Source organism: Pistacia vera, unplaced genomic scaffold, assembly GCF_008641045.1.
Source record: "Pistacia vera cultivar Batoury unplaced genomic scaffold, PisVer_v2 Contig129, whole genome shotgun sequence".
Classification (NCBI taxonomy): Eukaryota; Viridiplantae; Streptophyta; class Magnoliopsida; order Sapindales; family Anacardiaceae; genus Pistacia; species Pistacia vera.
In genome coordinates this window covers 391,025-396,423 of record NW_022195346.1, presented here as the reverse complement: position 1 = coordinate 396,423, position 5,399 = coordinate 391,025, and the positions used below count along the sequence as shown (strand labels likewise).

Below are 5,399 nucleotides of genomic sequence, written 5' to 3'. Positions count from 1 at the left end.
GAATGCCTTTGAAAAATAACATCATTCACAATAATTTTTCCTCCATTTTACCGTCCGCTCAATTACCCACTGTTAACAGAGTGTTCTATATAAAACTTACCGTGTATATTAGACACATTTATGTCAACGATGCCATTACTCAGACTGATCAACACAACCAAAACTCAGAAGAAGACAGAAGAAGAGCTTTGATTGTAAGGGCAATAATTAATTGCAGTAAAGCCTGCCAATTTCAAGAATATACAGCAACAGAAATCAAAATAAATAATGGTCATTACTGCTTCCAATATATTGTCAAGCACATGAACAAGAAAAGTTTCCCAGAAAGTTGAAGAGGGATTACATACTTGAGATCAATGCCCATAAACTGAGGATTCAGCTGTATTCCAACCACCTAAAGAATTATATACAAGGTAAAAATATCAGGAATTTAAATACAGACTGTTAAAAATGACCAAACAGACAGAAAGAAAGTATTTGACGGACACTAACTTTTCCATTTTCAGTTACATGAATTGATAATTTATTTATTTATTTTTAAATTTATAAAGGGATCTTTGAAAATGATTAAATTATAAGGGCAGTAGTTGTCTCAAAAACCAGATAGGATATATGATTCAGAGAAACATTTATATGCTTTAGAATATATGTGTATTATGTTATTTATCCAATACCAGTCATGTAAAAGGTTTCCTATGACATGAGGCTTTAGGGAAGAACCCTGATTGTGTGACCTGAACCCAGTAACAAAGAGTACCCATGTCACCTGGCATAAAATAGAAAAGGCAAATGCAACAACTGATTAAGAAAGGAAAAGAAAGAAAATGTGATTTAATAATAAATAAAAATTAGAGGGAATCAATTCTGGTAGACACCATAATATTAGCTCAACTACAATGGATGCATCTAATAAGTCAAGAAAGAATACTTTTCCCTCTTAGTAATCAATTATTCAACATGATTGCAAACAACAATGGACGTCATGGGTCTTGCCAAGGTTGAAATAGATAAAAGACAGTAAACAAAAGAAATGAAAATTTGATGGTCTATACTGAAGTCATTTTTTCCCATGTCTCTTCAGAGATCAATGAGATACTCATCATCTTTTACGTACCAGCAGAACTTTCTCAATCAACTCATTTTAGCAAAGCACTAATTAATCTTCATATGATAAAAATCGAGTTTCAAACATTTACAATCTACACAGTTGAGGTTGTGGCTCTACGGAGACACCTCAAATTTATAATTAAATGATTTGAGTCAGAATGCAAATTCAACCTTCAACAATGTCAATAAAATATAATGCTGTAAGTTATGATAAGTTAACTTGAAGAAAGATGCTGACACATAAGAGCATGCATGTACTCAAGAATAATGTTTACCAATTAAATGAATAAGTATATTTCATTCAACAACCACATACCAAACTTTCCAGGCACCAAAGAAGAAACTACATCACTTACAAGAAAACAAAACATTAAAGTTTCTGATAGCAGCTCAAGTTCACATAAATGTCAAATAACACACTAAACCTAATTTAATTAGAAAAAAGACAAAAATACGCACCATCAAAAGTCAAGTCGAATGAGGGTTGTCCAAACATTTCATATATACTTACAATTTGAACCTATAATCTTAAGTTTATCACTTTGAAACTTTTATCATTTCACGCGACAATGCCTACTCTAAGTTTCAAAATACTCATGACACAGCACACAACATTTAAAAATCTGTATTTCAAGCCAGATACACTATCTAAATGTTTATTCAACATCATACTATCCTATTTACAAATTATAACATAATAAAAGTCACAAAGCCCCAAGTAATTTTAGGAATCGAAGATGATTATATAATTACAAGCCAGTGGATAAACACGGAGTAGCGAGTACTTACAGTAGGTGATATGAAATCCATCTGGGCACCAATTCCAAGTGGCGCAACCAACAATACAAGCACCCAAAACAGTTAACCCATTTGAAACATTAAAAAATACAAAATATAACACATCAAAATTCTAAAGAACTTGAGCAAATGAATAAGCAAACAACTAAATAAAACAAAACATTGCATCGATAATGAAGTCGAGTGCAAAGGGTCGATGGTGGAGTCGGAAGAAGTGGAAAGGTCGGAGAGGTCGGTTTGGTTGGATTGAGTGCGGAGAGATACGAGGCGGGACGATGGGCTGAGGGGAAGGAGGTGACATGGCTGGGGTAGAGATGGACGGTGGAGATGGATTTGATTAGAGAGAGAAAGAGGGATCTAGCCATCGGTTTTGGAGGAAATTTGAGTGAAGATTGCGAAAATCTTAATTGAGAGAAGAAGATTTGAAAAAAATGACATTTTGGGACAAAAATTTTAGGTTAATGGATATTAGGTTTCTGGGGACGAAAATTTTGGGTTAATGGGTAGAAAAATGCCACTACAAATGACAACATCTCAAAGAAAAAATAAAAAATAAAAAAAGAGAAAGAGAGAAAAAAATCATAAAAATTAAGAATAAGGATTATTTTTATACGTCTCTTTTATATGTGTCTTTATAAAATTAGCATTGTTCTAATAATTATTAGGTTTTTGGGATGAAACTTTTGGGAAATTTTGGGTGGGCGCAAAGGGTGCTTGTTTCTCGGTTAATAATCAGGTATATGGTAACATTTCTAAAGTGCTATGTATTTTAATTATACTGCAAAGCAGCTCACTCTCTCAATTTGTTTTTTTTTATTACCTTAGGTTTTTCATTATTATATTATATATCTAATAGAAAACCCTATCCCATTTGACTTTCCCTGAATCTAACCCAACCCAAGCCCAATTAGTAAATTAATAATAAATCCAATTACTAATTGAACTTACCATGGAGGAGATGTTGCCCCCTCACCCCCGCTCGCTCACCGGCAAACGAGACCGTTGCCCACTTACCGAGGAGCAAGACCCCCGAATGCGTCTGCATAGGGGACTTCCAGCTTATGCAAAATACAAACCATATCCAACAATTGATAGATAATCAGTTATAAAAATATGAAGTTTTACTTACCAAAATTATATTCATAACATTTTCACAAAAAAGTGCTACCATAGATACATATTAGTAACATATTTTCAAAAAGTACTACTATCCAGTATTACTATAAGTCAATTTTTTTGTAATGGGTGAAGCAAAGAGCAAAATGAAGAGAAAGGGCAAAACGACGGCCCGCTAGAGCATGTCATGATCCTCAAAGGTACCTGCCACACCTTCCTACCATTTTAAACGAATCCTCATTCGCCACCTGCACTTAATTTTAAATTTTTTATCTTGGGTTTCAATCAATTTCAGAGTAAGAGTTCGAGATTCACTAGCAAGCAAGCCTGGGTTTTGTTTCAAATGAAATAAAAAAAGAAGTGGGTGTTTTTACATTTACCTAGAACTAATAATATTTGCTCTCTAATTAGATTTCCAAATTTTATATAATTAGAGACAAAAAATTTCATCCCAGAAAAAACGGGTTTTTAACTGCAAAATTTTGCGTTCAAAAATAATAAATTCGTCCTAGATTGATTTTCCTCTATATTATTTCATCATTCCATCCAAATGGCATTGTTGGAGGGGATGAAACTGAATTCATCCCTAAATTAAACATTTGTTGTAGTTCTAAATTTCATCCCTAAAAATGTATTTTTCACAATTTAGGACAAAATTATATTTCGTCATTAATAAGTTTTCCAAATTTTGTACAATTGGAGACAAAAATATTCGTCCCAGAAGAAAAAGGCTTTTAGCTACAAAATTTTTCGTCCAAAAATAATACATTTCGTCCCTAAAAATGTATTTTTACAATCAAGAACAAAATCATATTTCATCCCTAATAAGTTTTCCAAATTTTGCACAATTAGAGACAAAAAATTTCGTCCCAGAAAAAGAAGGTTTTTAGCTACAAAACTTTTCATCCAAAAATAATAAATTTCGTCCTAGAATGATTTCCCTCCATATTATTTCATCCTTCCCTCCAAATGGCATTGTTGGCATGGGGCAAAAATTGAGTGCTAATCATTTTGTGACGAAATTACAATTTCGTCCCCTAAAATGACCATTGTGGGACGGAATTAAATCCGTCCCTAAATATTTCGTTCCTAAATGTTAAATTTCTTGTAATGCGAGTTTGATACTCTATTCGTGCTTGAGAAGAATGTCGATAAAAAAATGTCTGAATATGTTGGTCTTGATTCAATAATGTTTCACACATTCTTCGAGCTTGGTTATGAGCACTATTAGAACCTCCAACATGAATATTCAATTTTTTTTTCTTTTCCAATTTGAAAACCATTAACCAACAAAGCGACCCCCCTTTTACACCATCTAACTTAAAAAGATGCAATAAAGACAAAACGCAACATCTTTGGCTATACTATATTCCAACCATTGTTCAAATTCACTAAACCAATAAACAACAAAACATCTTGAAAATCCACCAAAATACCTAGAAGGAAACTCATGGCCCTTAGGTTGACAAGGACCCCTTTCCAAATATATTCTTCAAATTTAATCTTGAATATTAGGATCATAAACTGAAAATCGGGGTCTTAAGCTTGGATCCGTAGGAAGATCTCGCAAATCAACATCTACATTTTTACTTGAATCACCAATATTTTCCTCTTGTTCAAATGATGAGATCATTGTTGACTTTCTTTTGAAATATCTTTCCCTACTATTTCAAAATAATAATATATTATTACTTGATAGAGAAAAATGCAGCAAAATAAGCTATGTACTCAGTAAAACCAAACAATAACAATAATCTATATATACAATAATAATTATTAAGATAAGTGAAATTACAACTTCTACAAAAATTTATAAAGCTAATAAGTTAAAGTATTCTAACAATACATACACATCACAACTCACAAGTATATCTCTTTCTTTTTCTAATTTGTAAGTACTTTAACAAAAATTAAATTAAAGTAATAGAAATTGAATTGAAATAGATCTTAATGCAATATTTTTTTTAAATATATCTTACATTATATACAATTGATATGTGTAAAAAATCTATTCAAATAACCAAATACTTGTACAATTAAATCCACTTTTTCATAACACTTGTAAAATAATTAAAATTAACTCCCATTTGAATCAAACACTTTTTATAACAAATATAAAAATGGGTAAAATAATGTGGTCCCAAGAATGAAGAACCCATCTTCTCCATAAAAAAAACAACACAAAAATTGCCATTGGCCAACTCCAAAATCCATTTGAATAAAACACTTTTATATAACAAAGATAAAAATTGGTAAAATAATATGGTCCCAAGAACTCATCTTCTCTATATAAAAAAAAAAAAAAAACAAATTCGGCTATAATGGTAAAACAATGTGGTCCCAAAGCCAACTCCAAAATTCATTTGAATCAAACACTT

General features: G+C 31.6%; 1 long non-coding RNA gene across 1 annotated transcript; it reads right to left on the bottom strand.

Moving 5' to 3' along the window:
* Positions 1-534: 534 nt before the first annotated feature.
* Positions 535-2,194, bottom strand: LOC116121928. Its single transcript, XR_004126806.1, has 3 exons — positions 2,067-2,194; positions 1,897-1,917; positions 535-766 (listed from the first exon to the last, which is right to left on the bottom strand). It is a non-coding gene; the product is annotated as an uncharacterized LOC116121928 (long non-coding RNA).
* Between the last annotated feature and the right edge of the window lie 3,205 nt (positions 2,195-5,399).